This window comes from Suricata suricatta, chromosome 9 (genome assembly GCF_006229205.1).
Source record: "Suricata suricatta isolate VVHF042 chromosome 9, meerkat_22Aug2017_6uvM2_HiC, whole genome shotgun sequence".
In the NCBI taxonomy this organism is placed as follows: Eukaryota; Metazoa; Chordata; class Mammalia; order Carnivora; family Herpestidae; genus Suricata; species Suricata suricatta.
Genome location: NC_043708.1, coordinates 64,625,808 through 64,649,295, shown reverse-complemented (window position 1 = coordinate 64,649,295; position 23,488 = coordinate 64,625,808). Strand labels below are relative to the sequence as shown.

The 23,488-nt window shown below is 37.5% G+C and overlaps 2 long non-coding RNA genes across 5 annotated transcripts in view; one reads left to right on the top strand and one right to left on the bottom strand.

Annotated features, from left to right (window-relative positions):
- LOC115301705 overlaps window positions 1-7,875 on the bottom strand; it is a 151,473-nt gene extending 143,598 nt beyond the window's left edge. For all 4 annotated transcript variants that reach the window (XR_003913250.1, XR_003913252.1, XR_003913249.1 and 1 more), the window contains exon 1: window positions 7,810-7,875. This is a non-coding gene — a long non-coding RNA (uncharacterized LOC115301705). The remainder of the gene's footprint in view (window positions 1-7,809) is intronic.
- LOC115301707 overlaps window positions 1-23,069 on the top strand; it is a 26,656-nt gene extending 3,587 nt beyond the window's left edge. Inside the window, exon 2 of the long non-coding RNA XR_003913255.1 lies at window positions 22,814-23,069. This is a non-coding gene — a long non-coding RNA (uncharacterized LOC115301707). The remainder of the gene's footprint in view (window positions 1-22,813) is intronic.
- The last annotated feature ends 419 nt before the right edge of the window (window positions 23,070-23,488 follow it).

Genomic DNA, 23,488 nt, shown 5'->3' with positions numbered 1-23,488 from the left:
AATTATAATTCCTTATTTTCATGATTTAATAAAAAGAAAGTGTGATATTTTGGAAACAGATGAGTTTGGCTACACCTTTACTGAACCAAGTCAGGTCATTTACCTATAGTATCACTTTAAGATAGACACAATCTTTGTATTTTCCTTGAGTGATTATCCCAAAGCTTCCATATACTAATTTTGTGTCATCAAAGCATGCTGCGGATAAAAATAAATGTTTAAGGACAAGACCTATGACCTGAGTAAGAACCCTCAATAGATTTAAAAGTAATTTATGCCTCTTATATAGTTTTGAATAAAAATTGGATTCTGGATATCTATTACGGTTAGGAAATTGTTACGGTTCCTTCCTATTGAGTAACAAACATTTGGATGATTCTAGTATTACACCTCAAAATAAACAATAATGAAACACACCACTTTATTGTGCCAAGTGTTTGAAAAGTTGACTTCATTTCCCTCATGATAAAACGTTTTGAAAACACTGCCAGGTTGCTGCTTTGCTCCATTTTAATGAAATGTAAGTCATTTTCATTTTACCAGCAATACTCATTCTTTTATCGTTTTTAAAAAATCATGGATATATGACTCTATTGACTTCACTTTAAGGGTTATTACAGTCATTTGGTTTTCTCTTGTAATATTCTTCTATTATAACATGGATTTGCATAACTCATTGTGCTTCACTGTGTTTTCTGAATTTCTTACTTGTGTTGCTAAAAAAGGAGAATACAATATATTTTCTTACAGGAGGAGGCATTAACTTTCATGAGAAATCACAATTGTTATCACATCATCCGTAAGTACTCTTAAAGCTACTACCTTCAGAGAACATTTAAATAAAGCTCAAAGAACTGATTTCTTTGGAAGGAGGTGATTAGCATATACATACAAAAGAATCATTTCAGAATAGGACAGACTTCTAAAGTATGACATAGTAAGAGTTTACTAATAATTATAAAAATTTAGGGAGTCTATTGTATAAAGACCATTCTCTATGACATCTGTGTCACACTTATGTATGAAACATACTTCCAGGGCAACAACAGTAACATATTTACCATCCCTTTGCCCTGATGCGCATACCCTTCCTGTTACAACAGTGATCCTCATGCTAAACAGTAAAGAAAACTCTTTGTACTTGGCAGTTTCCTTTCTCGTAGATACACATTTGTGTCCTTACAGATCTGAGAAGGACTGAACTTATGGTTTTATCTCAGCAATACATCTGTGGTCACCAAAAAAAAATAAATCTCAGACTGTTGGTAGCTTCTGTAGTGATGTCTTTTATCCTACACCTGTGACAATTACCCTGTGTTAGTGAAGCTAACAAGCGTTAGGCCATAGGTCAAGGGTCAGGGCACTGTCAAGAGGAAGTTATTCTTCAGGTCACTAAAATGCTTATCATTTTCATCTAATGTGATATCCACCTGTCAGTGAGAGAATGTAGCCCATTGTCTTGTGCTAAGTACTGCACTTTCTGCCTCAAAGACAGCGCACGTTATTACTTTTTTTATCATTACAATTTCCTCTCATGAAAATCTCATCTTCAAAATAAATACATTGAACAAATAAACATGTTTATCCTAAAATAAAAACAAAGAACAATATTAACAGTGAGTTTTAGGTATTCACGTTTGTTTGATAGACTTGATGGTCATATGTGGTGACTTGCCTTAAAACATCAACCAAATGAATAATGAAATGAATAACATTAGAGAAATAATGAATGGCAGAATAGTTCTACAATGTAATGTGGGCCTAAGTGAATATACATCTCTATATAGGCAGGCTCATTCCCAGTATTATGGAATAGCACAACATCTTGCTAACAAGTATGTTTCTATAATATAAGAAAGCATTTTCTGAAAATGTTTTCTTAATGGACTTTGGTGGAGTTGATCTGTATACACAGTAGGATCTGCTTTTGCTACACTTGGGCATAATGACATTCCATTTAGAATGCGGTGCAGTGAAAGGCTCAGGTATCCTAGCAGTGGAATACATAAATTGCAATTCCTTGTCATGAGATAACTTGCAAAGAAAATCTGGTGTCAAAGAGTCTTCCTTAAAAAAAATACTAGGTATCTCAAAGCATTAAAAGGGTGGGAAGTATGATTTGAGAGTCGTAAGGTTAAAAGTGAGTACGTTGGGTTGGTTAGCTCTTCTCTTCACAGCAAGGAGACTCCAGCTTCAGGCTATCCTTTGACTCCAAAGAAATATGTAAAATAAATCTCTAGCATTTTTTATGTCCCTTTCCTTCTGGCAACTCCCTTAAGAATAACGCAGTGGGATGGAGTTTCCGAGTGGAACTCAGCAATCATATATGTGAGCTTCCCATCTGCTGTTCGCTACTTGAGTAGCATGAGTCTCACTTTTCTTAGCTGTCAAATGGGAGTGAGAGCTCATTATTCTCAACCCTATGGATTTTTAAAGGCTTAACAGCATCTTTTTGCAGCCTTAGTAACAGAAATCTCTCATCTGTGCTCCCTAAAAAGTTTTACCTTAATTCCTAATAAGAACATAATATTCCACCCTCGTGTTCTTGATCTCTTTGAGGATAGAGATGGTGTCTTCATTTTTTCCCCAGGTGCTTAGCAGAGTGCCTGTTAAGTTACTGAATAAAGGAATCATTCTTAGGGTGACTATACATCCTGCTATGTGCCTATTTTTTAACATTTAATTATTAATAGGCCCCATTCACTTTCAAAATTATCCAAGTTTGGAAGACAAATTACATGGTATTCATCATTTCCTTAATGGAAGTAGAAACTACTTATGTCACCAGTGTTCTTGAGATCAATTAATGCCCACTCAGTTCTCTTTTCTTTACAAATTAACTCCAATTCTTCTTTTTTATGGTCTGGTTGTTTTAAAGTTTGGAGATTATTTTAGTGAATAATTGAGGGATAGATTTGGCCTTCTACATGCACTGTCATCCAATATTTAAACTACCCTGCTCCTAAGAGAGCTCTGGAGTTTCTTACAAATTTAAGGTTATAGGATTCTAATAAATATAGTCTTATCCTTTGAATAATCTCCCAAAAGCTTCACATGTTACTGTTATTTTAGGTAACAAGGAGGCACTGGCTTAGGTATGCCAAAGCAGAAATAAACGATACATTCAACTAGGCCTTATCTTAAAAAACACTAATGCTGTAGAGAGAACACATTTGAGAGGACGAGGATGAGAAAACAGGTCTTGTCTTTAGGATAACTGCCATAATAAAGGACAACTTAAAATAGGAAGTTCAGGGACGCCTGGGTGGCTCAGTCGGTTAAGGGTCCAACTTTGACTCGTGTCATGACCTTGCAGTCTGTGAGTTCGAACCCTGCATCAGGCTCTGTGCTGACAGCCGGATCCTGCTTCTGATTCTGTGTCTCCCTCTCTCTCTGCCCCCTCACCCGCTCATGCTGTCTCTGTCACTCAAAAATGAATAAATGTTAAAAACAATAGGGGCCTCTGTGTTTGAGTACATCAATATGTTAGAAACATGACCATTTCTAATTCCGGAATGAAAAAATACTTTATCTTAAGAAGACACATCCAAATTCAACCATCTTTTTGCCAATCCTTGACATGTTTTTCACTCACTTGTTCAAACATTCTGTATCCTGATACACCAAAAGATCTGATTAAAAGCATTAATATGAAGACAAAACAAAGAGAGTATGTAGTTTTACATACTCTTTTATAAAGAGAACTTTCATTTTGTAAGTAATATTGTCAACATATTTCTATTTGAAATACGGACATTAATTGTATGCCCTTTAAGAACCTATGCTATTGTTACTAGTCTCATATGCTCAATATGTGACTCAGTTTAACATTTGAAGTAATACCTAAGCAAATGTTGTCATACAATATTCAGAATAAATGAGCTAACTCGAATAAGGCATCTTCCTTCTATTTTATATTAGCTCTATTGCTTTATCTTCTTTATATCATATCTAAGAAAAAAATAAAGGAAAACATCAGAGAAAACTCAGAGATGAGTCACAAAAATCACTTCTGACCAGCCACCAGTTGAATCAGCAAGCCATGGAATTGCTCTTAATAAGCATATCACTAGCAAAATTTACAGAAGAATAGGAGACTGGTCCTATAAATTTCAATAATTTCTAGATCTTTAAAATAATTACATCGTTAACCTATTTCCACTCGAAATTAATACCAATCAAAAGTCAGCAAAGATATGTGGCGCCTGGGTGGCTCAGTCAGTTAGCATCCGGCTTCAGCTCAGGTCGTGATCTCACAGTTCATGGGTTCGAGCCCCGCTTTGGGCTCTGTGCTGACAGCTAGCTCAGAGCCTGGAGGCTGGTTCAGATTCTGTGTATCGCTCTCTCTCTGACCCTCCCCTGCTTGGGCTGTCTCTCTCTGTCTCTCAAAAATAAATAAAAAACGTTAAAAAATTAAAAGGTAGTATCTTCTTTTAAAAAAATGAAGTCAGCAAAGATAGACGAGTAAAAGTAATATGACACCTTGCTAGATTTCCCAGGATTTCATCTGCCCTTTTAATATCTCTGTGGTCACCTGTAATCAATCCTGAATCAAGATGTTTCCAAAAAGTTGGAAAAGCTAATTAACAAGAAAGCTATAAAAACCTGTTTCTGTGCCTGTTATATACATTCAAGAAAAGAAAACTTGGAATCTTTTCAAAACGTAAGGACCTGAATGATTTTTGTGAAAAGCAAGTATATTTATTCCTTGCAATGATTTATAAAGAATTTCCTACTTCACCACATTAAACATGTGATAAACAATCTTCTCTCAATACAAACTACTAAACTCCACCCCAAATAGCCTCCATTAAATACCTAGAGATCAGGATCCAAATCAATTCAGCTGAGCATGAAAGTCACAAAAGTGGAAACATAATGGCTTTACTTTGAGTTTTCAAAAGCATTGGAGTAGAGGAAAATAAGCGTCTGAAATAAGGAGTCTGGTATCATCTCTCCCTTTAACTTGGTTCTCATAAGTTTGTTGATTTAGATGTTCTGGTTCTTTTTAGTATTAAGATTTTAGAAGTTCTGGTTCAAGATGGTGACTTAGGAAGACCCTGAACTCGCCTCTTTCCATGCACACACTAAATCGACAGCTCTATATGGAACAACTTTCTCTGAAAAAGAAAATCCAAACCTAGCAGAGCAACCCCTTCACACTGAGCAAAGGGGAGGGATACCACATCAAAGCAAGCAGGAAAAGCTGAGGCACAGTCTGGCCACAAACCCCACCCACAGCGTAGAGACCCTTAATCAGAAGGAAACTCAAAACCCTGAGCTTCTTCCTAAGAGCAAAAGGCTGATACCCCACGACAGGCCCCCCAACTTTTAAAACTAGTACCTGAGAGAAGAGCTTCAAAACCGTCAGGCTTTGAAAACAAACAGGGCTTGCGCCCCAGAGACTCATAGTCTGGTTAACCGGGGGCCGGCCCTTAAAGGGCCCACGCACAAACTCACTGGCCCTAAGGCTCGGGCAGAAGCAGCCGTTTGAAAAGAGTCAAGTGTTTAAGAGGCTCATTGACCAATCTTAAAGCATTGGTCTGAGGGACAGGGGCCCGCTGGGATGCTCCCTGGGGAAGGAAGCTGGTGAGCACCATCTTGCCGATCTCCCTCTGCCTAAAAACAGAGGGCACCATTTTTTAAATGTCTTGTCTTTTCTTTTCTTCCTTTTATGGTGGGTGCCATCTTTGCATCCCACCTGTGTCTCTTCCAGTGGTGAGTGCAGTCTTGGTGCTCATCCTCTGTCACATTCCAGAGCTCCAGGATGGGGCCAAGGAGTTCTACACATGCCTGGTGACCCAGTTTTTGCAGCAGCTACCCAGTGAACACCCCCTTAATTGCCTGACTCTGGTAGTCAGGGGTCTGCTTTCCTGGATCCCATGAGGCTGTAACATCGGCCAGACAGTTCTTGGCAGACTACCACTCCCAGGGCACTGCATAGACAGTGGACTGAAACACACCCCAGTCTTCCTGAGAAAGAGGCCTATTTGCTTGGCTAGGTGCTTTGGCCTAAGCAGGTTTTTTTTTTTAAATGTTTATTTATTTTTGAAAGAGAGAGAGAGAGACAGCCTAAAAATGGAGGAGGGAGAGAAGAAGACTGAGACACAGAATCTAAAGCAGGCTCCAGGCTCTGAGCTGTCAGCACAGAGCCCTACATGGGGCTCAAACTCATGAACCGTGAGATCATGACCTGTGCCGAAGTTGGACACTTAACCGACTGAGCCACGCAGGCGCCCCAGGCCGGAGCAGGGTTTTGATTTTGCACACTTATAGAGGCCTACACAAGTGCTCTTGGCTAGTGAACATTGTTTCTGCACTCTTTCTCTGCTTCATCCAGATCACTAGTATCTTCCAGAAGAGAGTTGATACCAGGAGATACTCCTACTTGACTCTGGTAGCCAGTGGGTTTCATGGATCCCATGTAACTAATGGAGAAAGTTCTTCAACAGCTATCACTGCCAGGGCACAGCAAGAGGCAATAGACTTAAAGCTCAGTCTTTCTGCGAATGAAGTCTATTAGCTTATCATCATAGCTGCAGTCTGAATTATGCAGGATTATAATTAAACACATCTAAGGGCTGACTATAATCCTTTCCTAAGACCACAGAGGGTGGGCATGATCTTTGAACTCTCCCTCTGACATGTGCCTGAGCGCCAGGCTCTCACACGTGTCCGGTGCCCCAGTTTTTACCTCTGTGTATAGTATTCCCTTACTACTCATTCGATGTGTGCAGGATCTGTAGTGCTATCCCCATTTCATTCCTGATGCTGATAATTTGTGTTGTCTCTTTTTTTTCTTTCTTGTAAGATTTACTAGATTTACATGCTAGAGGTTTCAACTTTATTAATCTTCACAAAGAATCATCTTTTTATTTCACGGATATTTCTTCTGCTGCTTTTCCTTCAATGTCATTGATTTCTATTCCTTTTTTTTTTTTCTTTTTTTCTTACTTCTGCTTGCTTTGCATCTATTTTGCCTTCACTGATGAGTCTCAGGCTGGGAGGGTATGACTGCTTCATTACTGACACCACAGGGGTTAGAAGAGAGTGGGAAGATACCATCATAGCTGGCACCTCATTACAGCTAGGTAAGGGTCTGAGTTCAGGCTTTCTAGATGGTCTCTGTTTATATCGTGGGGTACGGGTAGAGGCAGGTAGGGTGGTGGTGAGACGGCTCATTACTTTTTGGTGGAGGATGGAAGTTTCTGCTCTCTACTCAGCCTTCTCTGATACCGCCCCAGTGAGAGAGTTGAGGAGATTTATCACAGCCTCAAGAGGGTAGGAACCTCGGCTCTTCACTTGGCCTTTGCTATTCTGAGTACGGATGGGCCACAGGTTGTTTTGTCTTGCTTTGTTTTGGTTTGGTTTGTTTTCCTATAGTGTTTTGGTAAAGTAAAGCTATTATTTTCCATAAATTTTGTTTTGCTAGGTTGTCCCATTTCCTCTCCTTTGGCCAGAGATCAGGAGCTTTTTGTATCTGTACCTATTTCCCAGTTACCAACTTCCTCATCTCCAAGTCTGGAAGACATGAAGCAAAAAGAAAACCTAGGGAACTCATTCTGGGGCCTCACATCCCTAGGCAGTATGCCTTTCTCTCTTTACTTTTCAGAATGTCCTTATGTTTGTTTTATATCTAATTTATAGAGTTTTTAGTTTTTCTCAGGGTATAGTCTGTCTAATTTATCTTTCCAAAATTAGAAGTCAGTCAACACTATTTTTATAATTTATATAACATATTATTTTGGAGATAGTCCATTCAGTATACAATAGCAATTCTATCTCAATGGAAAATGTAGATCAACTTACCTTGGGAGTAAGCAGATAAGCAAAGATAAACCCATGTTGATAAAAACTACCTTAAAGTCATTTTTATGGTTCTGGAATCTAGAAAATACACCAATACACAGTTCCAGAACTGAACTATCTAAAAGCATTGGAATGTTTTGAATCCATGGCTCCTAGAGTTTAGGGAAAATCATAGAATTCTCTAAAGAATTTTAGGAGGTAGAATAGGGTTGACAAACATTTTTATTTTTTATCCCAAGAAATATTTACTGGGGTGCCTGGGAAGTTCAGTTGGTTAAGCCTCCGACTCTTGATTTCATCTCAGGTCATGATCTTAGGGTTCGTGAAATGGAGCTCTGTGCTGAAAGTACAGAGCCTGCCTGAGATTCTCTCTCTCCCTCTCTATCTGCCCATCTCCCACTCCTGCTATCTCTCAAAATAAATAAACATTTTAAAAAAGAAATATTTACTATTATTTAGTGAGATTTGGTTTAATTTTATTAAGAAAACTATAATTTCTTAATTGTTAGGTGACATCAAAAACTGTTTACATTGGCTAAGCTGTTTTAAAAAGTATTTCCATATGTTATTTCCACCTGGGAAAGTTTGACCAAATATCTGTAGTAATGCCTCACTGATCTTAGCTGCTTAGACCTAAAAATCATCTCACTGAAAGGAGAGTAATTATTTTGCATTTAAATAATATAAAGAGTTGTCAGATTTAGTAAAAACAAAACAAAACATACAGAACACCAGTTAAATTTGAGCTTCGGATAAATAGCAAATAATTTTTAGCATAAGCATGCCCTGCATGATATTTGGGGCACACTTATACAAAATAATTATTTGTTGTTGTTTAGGTGAAATTCAAATTTAGCTGGGTGTCCTGTATTTTATCTGACAATCCTATATTTTAAAATGTAAAAAGAGGGGCACCTGGGTGGCTTAGTCAGTTAAGTGTATGACTTCAGTTTAAGTCATGATGTCACAGTTTGTGAATTCAAGCCCCACATTGGGTTCTGTGCTGGCAGCTCAAAGCCCTTGAGCCTGCTTCAGATTCTGTGTTTCCTTCTTTCTCTCTCTGCTCCTCCCCCACTCACGCTCTGTCTCTCTCCCTCTCTCCCCAAAAGAAACATTAAAAAATAAAAATTTTTAATGTTAAAAGAAAAATATAGCTCATTATACAAGAGCTACATATATATACATATATATATCCATTCACATATATATATCAGAAGTGTTTAAAAAAGCATCAAATATAATATGTTATGTTTTAGAAATTGCTCATAGATTAACCATAAAACCTAATACAAAAGCAAAGAATTATGGTCCAAAAAATACTAAAGCAGAATGAAAGAAATTGCTTAGGAAGTGTAAAATAAATATATTTTATCCTTACTTTCTCTGTATGCAAGAAAGTGGGAAGAGTGTGAGAAGGAAATGGAGAAGGGAAGGAAGGAATGAAGAAAGGAAGGAAGGATAGAAGGAAGACAATTGAAGGAATGGTGGAAAGCAGTTAGGTATAAAAAAGAAGTTGTTTTTGTACGGGAAAAAAAAATGCCTTTGAGCCCCCGAACAGAAAAATGCTTGAATAGAAGAGGACCCCATGAGGAACAGTGATGGGTTGAGGGATGATTACAATTTAAGGGCCAAATACTAATTTTTAAAAGTCTATGGCCTATTAACATACAAACATTTTAAAGCATTAAGTATTGTGACCTACAAGCAATTATTATTTTCATTTATCATTATTTTTGGAACAGAAAGCTAGTATAAAAATAAGCATTAGGGAAAGTTTTCATTCGGTATTTTATGTCTAGAAAAAGAAAAACTGAATCAAGGTTAATAAAAATTTTTATTAGATTCACATGCCTTCTTATGTTTTATTTGAGTTATTTTATTTTGCTTAAGGAGACTCCTTCTCACACAAGGCCAAGGATATACCACTTGGTTAAGTCAGTGACCTCCTACCTGGTAACCTTACTTCAGTTTCATCTATACTTAGATACATTCTACATACCAGTGTATGTTTTCTTATAATCAAAATCAAATGAAGACCAAATTCTCACCCTGTCTCCTAGGGCACTTCTGTGTGATCCAATCCATCTTCCAACTTTTGGAAGTGTTTCCGCACTGACAACTAGGAAGCAATCCAAATGAAATTATAGTTGACCCTTGAGCAACACAGGCTTGAACTGCTGGGGTCCACTTATACATGGATTTTTTATGGTGCTGTAAATTTATTTTCTTTTCCTTATAATTTTTTTAATAACATTCTATTTTCTCTAGCTTTCTTATTGTAAAATTACAGAATATAATACATATAACATAAAAATATGTGTTGGGGCACCTCAGGGGCTCAGTTGGTTAAGCCCCCATCATAGGCTCAAGTAATGATCTCACAGCTGGTGAGTTTGAGTCCTGCAGCAGGCTCTGTGCTGACAGCTCAGATTCTCAGCCTCCCCATCACTCTACCCTTCCCCCACTTGTGTTCTATCTTGGTCTCTCTCTCTCTCTCTCAAAAATAACTAAACATTAAAAAAATTTTAATGTGTGTTAATTAACTGTTTATGTTATCAGTCAGGCTTCTGGTCAAGAGTAGGCTATTGGTAGTTAAATTTTGGAGGGGTCCAAAATTGCATGTAAATTTTCTAGTACACACAGGGTCAGTGCCCCTAATTCCTGAATTGTTCATGGCCAACTGTAATCATTATCTTCTGAAGCCCTTAACTTTCCTATCTCTCTGTTTTCATCCTTGATATATCCCTCACTTGCACCTGCCTCCCCAGATTCCACCTTTGCTTATAAAAACCCTCACCTTCTTTTAATGCTATAATTTAAATTCCTCTCCAGTTTTTCCCTGGTCAGTAGCCCCAGTTGCTCTCACTCCCTACAATGATTTCTCACCTATGTCTGTCTTAACATTGTTTAACATGTTTGCATTGATTTGTCACTGCTTAGTTACTTGTTTGGTCCTTCCAGGAGGCAATAAAACCTTTGAAAATATAGTCTATGATTTGCTCATCCATCTTTGGGCCCCCTGCTATAATTTTAATAGCATTGCAGATTTTATACATTTGTTTCAGTAAATTTTTTACAAAAAAAAAAAAAAAAACCAGAAACTGGCTTTGTAATTTCAAGTGCCTTAACTCCAGCTGAGTGCTTACAAAACAATAAAATTCTAAGAAACAACTAGAAATTAAAGGACCTAACATAGGCTTATATATGACTTCTTAAAGTGGACAACAAATAATTACAGCTTGCTTAATAGGCTTTTTTCTGGTTTAGTCAAAACTAGCATAGCTGAGATACAGAGTGTCAATCTGGGGAAATTTTAAAGGTTTTTTTAACTTTGCTACCGGAAAGGAGAGAAATGTATTTCTTTAAAATGAAAACTTACCTGTGGAAGAAAACAAGAAAAATTGCAAAAGGCAGGGAAATTACAGAATCTACAATTTTTGGTGTTCATGATTTTCTACTATCCCTAGCAGATAGCCTTGAAATTAGATGACAATAAGAGGTGCTTTCTGTGACAAGTACTTTGGTTCCTATTAGATTTCCAATAGTCATTTAGATTTGGGATGATCCAAAAAATGCTTTAGAATGTTATAACTTCTCTTATTTTCAAAGTAATATAGATGTTTTAAAACCATTCCTGATATAATCAGCTCTTTAAATGGCAGGTGACATCTGTAATTCCTCCAATGAATCCTTTTCTTTATACCTTTTTACAAGATAAAGATACATTGACAAAGAACAAAGCTAATTATTAATCTTGTAGGGAGAGACAATTGCTCTAATTGAGAGGAATCATACTGTTTCTCTAAGAAAACACTCTCATGTGATCTCAAAATGCCCTCTTCGTCTGGATCTCCTATAAGCCTTAAGCTTCCTTCAAAGTTCAATTTAGCTCCTACATTCTTCAGAAGCCCTTGTATAACCCTTTTAGTCCTTGGTGATAGCCCCCTAACTTGGACATCTGTTATATGATATTGGTCACTTGCCACGCAGTACCTGGTAGATTTAATACATTTTTAAATGTCAATTTGGCCTTTCAAATCATAACATGAGGCTCTTAAAGTCAGAGTCTCTTATTACAGTGTCCTAAGCATAATGGGACACTGTCAATAATTAACATGCATTTAATAGAGATGATTATGCCTCAAAGTTTATGGAGCCTCCACTTGGTCCCTTTCACTTTATCAAAGAGAGTATCATAAACTGAATGTTTCTGTCCCCTAAAAATTCATATGTCGAAACCTAACCCCCAATGTGATGGTACTAGGAGACTGAATCTTGGGGAGACAGTGAGGTCATCATGGTGGAGCCATCATGGATGGTGTTAGCCCTCTTATGAAAGGGGCCCTCAGGAGGTCCATGTGAGGACACACTGAAAGACAGCCATCTATGAACCAGGTGGGAAGTGGGCCCTGACACTGAACCAGTTGGTTCCTTGATCGTGGACTTCCCATTCTCTGCAAATGTAAATGAATTTCTGTCGTTTATAAGCCCTCCGGTTGTCTATATAGTTATTTGTTATAGTAGCCTGAATGGACTAAGGGAGAAAGTAAGCAATCTTAAAATTTTGCTGAATAAAAAATTTTTCAAACCATGTAGACATTTACAAATTTTGAACATAAGTACAAGATAACCAGGCTCAGAAGTGAGTAGCTTAACCTGTCATTTATCTAAGGACGCTCCTTCAAATAGTATCTCAAAAAAGTGTCTATTGTATAAATATATTTGAGAAACACAGCAGACTAACCTGCCCTCTTGACCATTTGCAATGCAACTTTCCATATTAAAAGTGCAGAGAAATCCAAGTATAAAGACACATTTTGGACTCAGCCTTTAACCCATCATATCCTAAATTTGTTGGACCATGTAACCTTAATACCATAGCTTAAAATTGCCATTATTTGGAACGCACTTTGAGAAACAAATTGCAACGCACATTTTGAATGGCTTCTAACCCACTTTTCTTCATCAGAAGTGGGTGGTAGATGTGATGCTGCCCAGCCAAAAATGTGGACATATTTTTCACACAGGACCACATCATCATTCTCCTGGCGTCTTTCTGTACTTTCTAACAATACTTGACCAACTGAATGAATTTCATAGCTATTGTTAAATAGCTAAAAGTTTGACATATTGCTATTCTCATGAAAGAATATACCACTTTGATTTAATAGTGTTATAGTGAACTCTGGTCTGAGGACAAATTCTAAGTAAAAAGGGTAAGTATAGCTGGCACAAGTTGGAAGTGTTTAAAGTCACTTTGTCATAATAAAATACAGACATGTCCCTGAACATAGTTAACTGCCATCTAATATTTAAGGAAAAATAAATGTATCCTTCCTATATTCAATTATTCAGAGTCCAGATACTTTTCAGACAAATCACATAAGATCATTGTCTTCTGTCTAATTTTTAAAATATTTGTTGTTAATTATTCTATATACTGGAAAGCATGGAATATGAGTATGACAGTTGTGAGGGTCCAGTGTAAATCAGGATGCTTGTAGTTCTAGCTGTGCTTGGCAACCATCTTGGAACCATCAGGGAAGCCACTATAAGAATGAAGTTAGTCCCCCCCCAAAAAAAAAGAAAAGAAAAGAAAGAAAGAAAGAAAGAAAGGAGAAAGAAAAGAATAAAGTCAATATAAGGAGAAAAGAAAAAAGATACAAAAATAATTTTTCTTCTGACAGAACCATGACTGAAGTCATATGAGGAAATATGTCTTCTTTAATGTTTTTGCTTGTTTAAGTAAGATTTTCTGGCATTTACAAATAAAAATATCATACTTGATATAGAATGTGGTCCTAAAAGTGGGACCTTATAAGTAATATATCCTGAAACATAGGGTGACTGGGCCCAGGGATGACAGGTTGTGAAGTTACAATGAGGTTGGCCTCATTGTAATGTGAAAGGGTAACAGAACCTTCAAATGTTGCCCAGCTCTGTCTAGAGGCTCAAACTATGAGCTCACTGAGCTTCAGCTCTAGGATACTTCTAAAGAAAATTTATGATTTTAAATTATGTTGTATATAAGTTGGTGTCCCAAAACAAAGTAGAGGGTACACGCAACTGCACTTTTGAGAACTTACTGACAAGGCATTTTATATAGGAGTGGAAAAAATTTATGGAACCAACATTAGATCTGAAGCTCCTAGATAGTTTACAACAACTGGAAGCCATTAGAATCCTTGGGCCTGTAGGATTGAGGAGAAGAAACAGTGTTACTGGAGCATAGAGAAAGTGAAAGCTATAAAGGAACACAACCACCACAGAAACTGTGGCAAACCTGATTCAGAAGAAGGGCAGAGTTACTTCACCACCCCTCCTCCCTCCACTCATGTGCATGTCTCCTGTGATTAATCTTCCTGGTCAAATCCCAACGGATTACTTTTTACCAAAAATGATCTATGAAAGAAGGGGAAGGAAAATACGAAGAAGAGGAAGGGGAAAGAGAAGAAGAAAGGAAGAAAGGAAAGAAGGAAGAGGGAGAGAGTAAGACAGAGAAGGAGGGAGGGAAGAAGGAAGACAGAAAATGGAGAAACTAAATTGTTGCTACCACCAAGAATATTCTTTTAATTAGGAAATATGTTTCTATGTAATATTTATACTTAAAACTTGAGTACAATATTTGGAAACTCCATTGCAATACTTATGAAATGAAATCATACTGAGAGGTTGTGTGAAACTAGATTCCTCTCAATACAACTCTTTAAACATCATTGGGGGAAAGAAAACATTTAAATAATTTGGTTTACCTTGATTTTCTTTCTAGATTCAGCTGTTTTTAAGATCCATTTTACAGTCAGTTGGAACTTGAAGGCGTGTGATGCTTGTCTGATCCAGTGAATGAGGATCACAGGATCTGCACCGACCTTTAACTCAGCCCACATATACATTTTTAAAAATAAGACCTTTAAGCGTCCAGCTGTGGCTCAGATCATAATCTCACGGTTCGTGGGTTGGAGCCCCGCATCAGGCTCTGTGCTGACAGCTCAGAGCCTGAAGCCTGTCTTCGGATTCTGTGTCTCCCTCTCTCTCTGACCCACCCCTGCACGCTGTCTCTGTCTCTCTCTCTCTCTCTCAAAAATAAATAAAACATTAATAAAATTTAAAAAAATAAGACCTAAACATATTTTCCACACAATTCCTGACTTACAACTTTATTCCATCTAGCATGGTTTCTATACCCTTATGATAAAGTCCATCACTCCATGCTTTAATTGTCTCTACTTCCCTGCTCCCTCCATAGAGTCCGTGAAAGTTTTATTCATTCTTCATTCATATTGCTAAATACACCCAATATACAGCATTAGTAAATCCTCAATATATTAAAAGATTGCATAAGTGACTGATTAGCACGTTCTTGAAGTGAAAGACCTAGTTTTTGAGAATACAATTCATATTCTGACTTCAAAACTATCATAGGTTTGGGATTATCCTGAGAGACCTAAGTAGGAAGAATTTTTTAAAATAATTTTACAAAACACAACAAGGAAATTTCCTACAAAATATTTTTATATTCATGAGACCAAGAGCTAATGTAAAATACACACAATGCTGCAACTCACTAAAGGCTCTTCCCTCTGTAGCTGCCACCTGACTAGGCCACATCTCTTAAAATCAAACCCATCCATTTTGTAAGATTCATTTTTCTATAGCTGAGATTACAATCTATCATTTAGAGAGAATCTGACACCTAGATAAAAGCAAGCACATAAAAAGGAATCGAAACTGATGCAGAAGGGGAAAAGTACAAATAGGCTGTATTTCTGCTAGTTAAATGACATGGTTGGGAGTGGAGGAGATAGCATGAGAAAAAAACTTTTTAGATCATTTTTATCAAGTGACTTGGAAGTGAAGGGACATTCAAACATCAAAACTTAATCATATCTTCTAAATTCATTGTTCTAAAATCCTTCTTTCCTCTTCCTTACTATTCTGTGCATTTGTTTAGAGACTCACTCTTTAATGCATTAATTTCACATTTGCTGTAAAGATAATAGTGTCCAAGGGGCACGTGGGTGGCTCAGTCAGTTACACGTCTGACTCTTGGTTTGGCTCAGGTCATGATCTCACGGTTTCACGTCCCATGTCAGTCTCCGTGCTGACAGTGTAGAGCCTGCTTGGGATTCTCTGTCTCCCTCTCTCTCTGCCTCTCCCTCGCGTGCACTATCTCTGTCTCTCTCAGAATAAAGAAATAAACTTAAAAAATAAAGATAATAGTATCCAAGAAGTGCATTTACCATGTGTAAAATCTAATCACAACCCATCAGTCTTCATATTACCCTCAAGTAATAATTATTACATATATTTGGTACATGGTGTACCTATTGCCTGTGCTTGGTAAATATACCAATCAAAGCATGCTATGCAACAGTTGACAAAGTGGTCCCTGGTACTGAAAGCTGAATGCCTCCTATCTTGTTTCATCTGTGTAATGAAATAACACATAGGTATAGGGAATCAGGAGACGTAGGTTTTTGTTTCTGGTTCCATCAACATGTCACCCTTCCTGGATGGCACTTCTTTCTTCTGTAAAATAAAAGGACTTAGTCTAGATGCTTAGTCAAAGAAAGATGTCCTTTTCTTTGACTTACATAATCTATCCTTTGAAGTCTTCTGTTAAAAATAAGAAAATGAAAAGGCTATATCTATGAATAGTTCAATTCCTGAAAGAACATTTTTAATTGTTTTCCCTTATTCATTGCAGTTATTTCTGCAAATATTATAGCAAATAAGATGGGATGAAACAGCTTCCAAATATTAATAATGTTTCCAAATTTATTAAATTAAAAAGTATTGGGTTGATATTATTATACCATTTGTGGAGTAAAAAATCAGTACAGGTTTTTTTCTAATTTTTGTACTTTGAACGTATTCTCTTCTCTTGAAAACAAATACATCTTAATTGCGAGCAGCTTACATACTTGTATAACTTACCAGATGACAAGGGTGGTCCTCCCTCTACAATTCTGTCCAAGCACCTGATGTGAGTTTTCAGTGGTACAAAAGTTTACTCAGTAATTTAAGGTGTCAGATGGTGTTATTTTGCCTTTTGAGTACCTTAATGATAAAAAGAGAGAGTGGACTAAAAGTCAGGCATGCTTCCAACTGAGCCATAAATGTTTGCAGTTTGGCTAAAATTATGCTCAACCTCAGCAAACCCATGTTTATTTACTAATTTTTAAGCAATTTTTTTAAGTGCCTGCAGGTTTCTAGCACTACATTCACTGAGGCGTGCCTCACACGTTTGAGAGCATCGTAAAAGAAGGTTTTCTCCCTTTGTAAGCTGATCAGTTGAAACCAGGACTTGTTATGATTTCCATAGCATTTCTTATTGCAACTGAGAACCATAATCACAAAAATCAAGGCAGTAAATAAATGCTGCAAAGACACAACAGCATTTAATAGCTTAGAAAGAAACAAATGTGTCAAATTATTCAACAGGATGGAAAGTACTTTGTAAAAAAAGAAGGGAGAAGGAAAGGAAGAGAGGAGAGAGGGTGCTGTCTGAGCTGTGATTTGCTCTTTGGAGCTTGCCGTAAAATCTACATGCCATTCTTCCCACCACTGATGTCTGTTACCAGGGAGTTGGCCAGATCACACAGGCCTGGGAGCAAGGGTACTTCCCTGCAAGTTAGGTTTGATGCAAACCCTTTGTCAAAACAGCAGCCTTTTATGTCACCCATGTAGGTCAAAGGCATTCAAATACGTGGTCTGTAGTGCATTCAAAGCCCAGTGAGGCTCACAAGGTACTGTGCTGCCTTTTTCATGACACATGGCATAAGATGTAATAGGATGTTTCAAAATGATGCCTAATGCTGTTGCCCCCTCCTCCCGCCAAGTTCAGTTGTGTATTGTTTTATAATGTTTGAAGAGGATTTTTAGGAACTCAAGAAGAAAGATACTGATCAGAGGAATTAAATGACATTTTGAGTGAAAAAATACATTTTATAACTTCTTATAATTAGTTACAGGAATGCCTAAATTAACACTTAAGTAAATATGTGTACATAATGAATGTAGGCACTATACACCTAATTATAAATTTATATAAAAAATATTGTATAATTAATTACCTTTGTGCTTAAAGTAATTGTTACATGTATATTAATATAGGCATATATATTTTTAATTTTCAAATGATCTGCTTTAATCTATAAATAATTGAGGATTATTGAACCAAATATATACATAACATAATTAAGTATATTTTTAAATTAAAATAAGGATCAGAAAAACTAAACTAGATGATTTTTCAAGCTCAGAAAATTTTCAGAAAAAAGTACCTAAATGATAACACAAGTTCCTAGTATAAAACCCAAAAATGCACGTGTGCTCTATACAAAGATTTATGCAATTTGTAAGCAAATGGCATAGAAATCACAGTCTTTGGGCTCTTTTATGGCCTCTTTTATTTTTATTCCCTCATCAGAGTGCCAGTGCTTGGGCTCTACATTGACATTTCCTAGAAGCAATCAATGGAACTCAGATTCCCTCATATGCACAGCAATTTAGTTTTACTACACTATGAAAACTTTATTTCCAGTACTACTGTTCTTTATCCTCTTCTTCTAGTGCATTTCCTGACTCTGCTTCCCCCAACTTGTCCCCACTTCCTGCTGCTATCAATGCAGACACTGAAGGGTATACTTTCTCTTTGGCTACCTACCAGGCTCTTTCCTCATGGTTACAAAAGCGATTTTCTTCCGGGTCATGCTTCTATCAATGGCTTTATTGCTCACTTATGCTTTTGTCTTTCCTGTTGCTGTCAGCTGACCAGTTTAGCTTCAGTCAGTCATGATGCTGGTTCTAACTCACAAAGGAATCTCTGACAACTTCCCATTAACAGGTTGCTCTGTTCTGATCTGAGAATCTTTATGAATCTTTACAGTTTGCTATAATGCAAAAGGAAAGTTCTTTTCTTGATACCCTTCTAGTGTGAAGCAGGAAGAAATAGCTTTGGAGAAAAGGAAAGCGCTCAGACTGTCCCTGGGGAATTAAGTCTTCTTTCTCCTTATCCCTTAAAATATCTTCGTAACTTCCAGGCTCGTAACAAAAGCTCCTGTCACTGTGACACTATGTATCTGTCCTGAATTGAGGTTATGACTTCCAGTCCATTAAGCGCACACTAACTGCTGAGGGACACCTTCAAACTTTTTAAATTCTCCAGTAACTCTGTCACTTCATCTCTACTTCCCAAAAATACCCACTGCAGTATGAAAACTGATAGTTTCAAAATTCATACAAAGTTTTTTATAGTTCACAGTAAAAAGTAAAGAAATGCACTCGATAAAATCCTTAAAGTCAAAAGTCTAAAAAGACCAAAGGATAATTTGATTATTGAATGGGAAGCAGTCATCTGACCAGGTCAAACTCATAAAAGGTGTGGTGTGTGTGTGTGTGTGTGTGTGTGTGTGTGTGTGTGTACCTGTGATTATGAATCTTTAGTAAAATAGAAGGAGAGCTTTGGGGCACCTGAGTTGTTCAGTCGGTTAAGTGTTCAGCTTCAGCTCAGTCATGATCTCGTGGTTCAGGAGTTCCAGCCCCACGTTGGGCTCTGTGCTGACAGATCAGAGCCTGGAGCCTGCTTTGGATTCTGTGTCTCCACTCCTCTCTCCCCCTCCCCTGCTCATGCTCTGTCTCACTCTCTCTCAAAAAGAAACATTAAACAATTTTTAAAAAGCAGATCTTTGAGTTAGATTATGCACATCTAGTCATGTAATTTATGTAGCCACTCTTTTATAGAGGTGTGACTATAATTTTACATCTTGTGAAGGCAATTAATTAGTACCTTAGTCTCTACAAACACTAATCCATGTTCCTTTGGTTTCCATAAAGTGATTCAACAATCATTTTTGGAGCACCTACCATACATCAGACCCAGGCTAGGTCCTATGATTACAAGAATATACAATTGATGATGCCTGTTTCACAGAATTTCAATCTTTCTGAGCCACTGGACATGCCTTACATCATACTCTTCTAGAATATACTATAATGGCAGAAGCATGCACAGAGGCCATTGGGGCATCCCACAAGATAAAGCCAGATTTTTCTGACAGATCTAGAAAGGCTCTATAGATTTTCTACACTTCCAATGTATATATTAGGATAATATTTTTTTCTAGGTAGTTATGATTAAAATGTAACCATTTGAATTGACTACTTGCATGAATTAGGCCTTTTTAAAATGGACTAATCTTAGTGTAATTTTGAGTTCCTAATGAAGTTAAAACATCATTGTTAGTGATAAAATGTCACCCAAATGTATATTTAGGGACTATACCTCAATGGGATCCTTTCTTCTAAAGTTTTGAAAATGCTGGTCTCTAATTCTGTAGAATGCTAGTAGTACTGCATTTGTAGCCATAACACAGTTGCAGAATTCCAAAAGGACTATTTTGTTCCATTTATTATAGTAAAAAAGAAATCCTTGCTGAATATAAAACATTGCTGTTTTGATTATGTGAACTGATTGTGTGTAATTTTGCCGCTTCTTTTTATGTCATCATGTCCATTGAATCTCTTTTAAAGGAAAATCATTTTCTAGACTAAAATGTTATCCTAAGAGCAGCTCTACTTTTGCTGACATGATTTTGATTAGGAAATTTAGATCTTCACTCTATATGAATACATTAGAAGAGGATTACTCTGATCGAGACTCCACAAGAGAGCTAAAATATACCACAAATAAATAATCAAGCATCTTGTATAAATTTAAAAATAAATCATGTATCATAAAGTAAAAATGGCCAGTTTAGGCTCAGAAAGAACACAGATAGCATTGCTAATTTGTAGCAGAGTGAATCCAGTAACATGCGTTTTTAATTAGATGGCAGAAACAGTAAGGTGACAGGGCTGAGAACAGGTAAATCATCCAGGAATAGCAAAGCACCGAGCACAGAGCCAGCTGGTGCAGAACTGCCTCATGTCAGAGATCCGCGCGGCGGCCTGAAACGGGGGCTGTTCAGACAGTCTGTCGCACAGCTGTTCTTACTCGGAAACAAACAGCCAGGTCTGGAAGTGCTATCACTCTGCAGGTACCATCATGACAGTAAAGTTTCTAGGAAGGACTGGGTATCTCAGGGAGATGAACAACAACAAAAAAAAAAAAACGAAAAAAAACAAGCCTCAATGAAAACACCAAAAAGATGCATTTAAAAATATCTTCTTCCCCCTCCTTTGCTTTATCTATTGCATTATGGATATCAATTGAATTATTTAGTCAGAACTATATTTATACCCCCACATTTGGGGTTCTCAAGAATTTGGGGCTAAGATGAGTCAGTACAAAGTTGCCAGTGCTGTTTTTGACATTAAACATGATCACAAATAAACCCTGGGATTTTGTTTTTCACGGAGCTATCAATATAGGTAAATACATTGTTAAAAACATTTGAAAAGGAAGGTCTTTACAGTGTTAATTCCTTTCCTTTAATTAATGCTTTCTTCTACGGTTTCAAAAGACATTTTATTTGCTGAGACCCTTCCCCAATACTAATTGAAACTTACTAATTTCATTAAAGTTAGAAATAACATGTTTGGGTGCCTGGGAGTCTCAGTCAGTTGAGTGTCTGACTCTTGATTTCCACTCAGGTCATGATCCCAGAGTCGTGGGACCTGAGCCCCTTGTCCGGCTTCGTGCTGAGCATCAGGCCAGCTTGAGATTCCCTCTCTCTCTCTTCTCCCTCACTTGCTTTCTCTCTCTCTCATATAAACTTTTAAAAAATTAAAATGAGAAAAGAAATATTTAGAGAAGTTCAAAAGATAGAGTCAGTACTTATGATACACTTCATCAAAGAAAGTGTCTTGACAGAAAAGAAAGAGAATGACTCTGACTCAAACAGAGCAAGTTATGAGGACCTTAGCCCAGTTCTATGGACTTGTGTGCCTCACACCCAAATCTATATTTTGAAACCCTAACCCCCAGTGTGACTCTATTGGGAGACAGGCCCTTCAGGACTGATTTAAGATTACATAGGTCATGAGTGGGGCCTTAATCTGATAGGATTTGGTGGCCTTATGAGAAGAGAAAGAGATCTCTCTCTCTCCCTCTTTTTGGTGAGCCCACAAAGATGAGGTCATGTGAGCACACAGGAAATGGCAGCCATCTGCAAACAGGAACGGAGATCTCCGCAGAACCGGAGACCTGCTGGACTCTGACAGCGGACTTTCCACCGTCCAAAACTGGGAGGAAATGAATCTCTGTTGTTTAAGCCGCCCAGTCTACAATTTCATGTTCTTGCAGCCCACACCGATTAAAACACCCAGAAAGAAGTGAGGGCTCCCCAGACCTACTGATGAGTCACAAGGACTGGACCGTATGGCGAGAACTGCTTCCAAGTGCTCCTGAAGCAACAGTGGGACCAGAACAGTCCAGCCAACGTTGCCGCAAATTTCAGACACTTGTCCTCTCACTTCCTATCCATGGCTTTAGTTTGTCAGTTTCATTTTGTTTTCTTGTGTGTGTGTTTGTGGGTAGGAGGGAGCTGTTTGTTTAGCTTCGGTTTGGTAGGTATGAAAACAGAAACATTTCATTCGGGTAAATTATTGGCATTTCAGCCATTTTGTTGGACAAAAATTATCTTGAAGAAACAAGAAAATCACCATCTTTACTAAATCTGAAAATAATCTTTTATTGAGTATTTTCTATCAATGTCTTTGATGATTTTTGGTAATTTTTATATAAAAACCAACAACCTCCTGTACAAAATAAGTCTATTACCTTATCAAAAAAAAACCTCCAAGGGAGCCTGGGTGGCTCATTCAGTTGAGTGTCTGATTCTTGCTTTCAGCTCAGGTCAGGATCTCACAGTTCCAGAGATGGAGCCCTACATGAGGCTCTGCTAACAGCTCATGGAGCCTGCTTGGGGTTCTCTCTCTTCCTCTCTCTCTCTGCCCCTCCCCTCCTCATACTCTCTCTGTGTCTCTCTCTCATAATAAAAATAAATAACTATTTAAAAAAAACCAAAACCTTCTAACCGCTTCCCTGTTGAATTGGCAGAGGCTTAACAGTGGTGTCCTTAACAACATTTGCTCAAAGACCACGGAGGGAAAGAAGCCATAAGTCCGACTCCAGTCAAAGGGAACACAAATGCGGGGAGCAGTTTACCTTGGCCGTCACTGCCCCACCAGTCAAGGCTCTTAGCCCTTTTATCTCTTCTTGTGCTTGTTTTCCGTATTTGCATGTATCCCAAGTACTGTCACCTTTCGTTCCAAAATGTGTAATAAACACTGGCTAGATATTGAGAAAGCAAAAATACACAAGAAATTTGTTTGCTCTTTGAGAACTAAAAACACGTAAGAGTGCATGCAATTATGTTGGGAACTAAATTACAATATTATAAGCATTATGGTGAGTGCTCAGTACAAAAGAGGGAAGAAGTCAAAGAAGTCAATGCAAGAAATAGTATTTGCTGTTGGCCATGAGTGACAGGTTGTATTTTTTCATAAAAATAGAGAGGAAACCACAGATATGAATCTTTTGGTCTGCACAGTATTAAAATATATATCTTAATTTGTATGTCTTTGTGAGCATAAGCTCTCCAATTCACACAATCCCCTTCCCCACTTTGCCAGATGCCTGAAAATACTCAAATTTGCAACTTCTAGGATAAAATAAGCAAACTTGTGTCACACGGAGGATGGAGAGTATCACCTAGCACTTTCTGGGAACTGT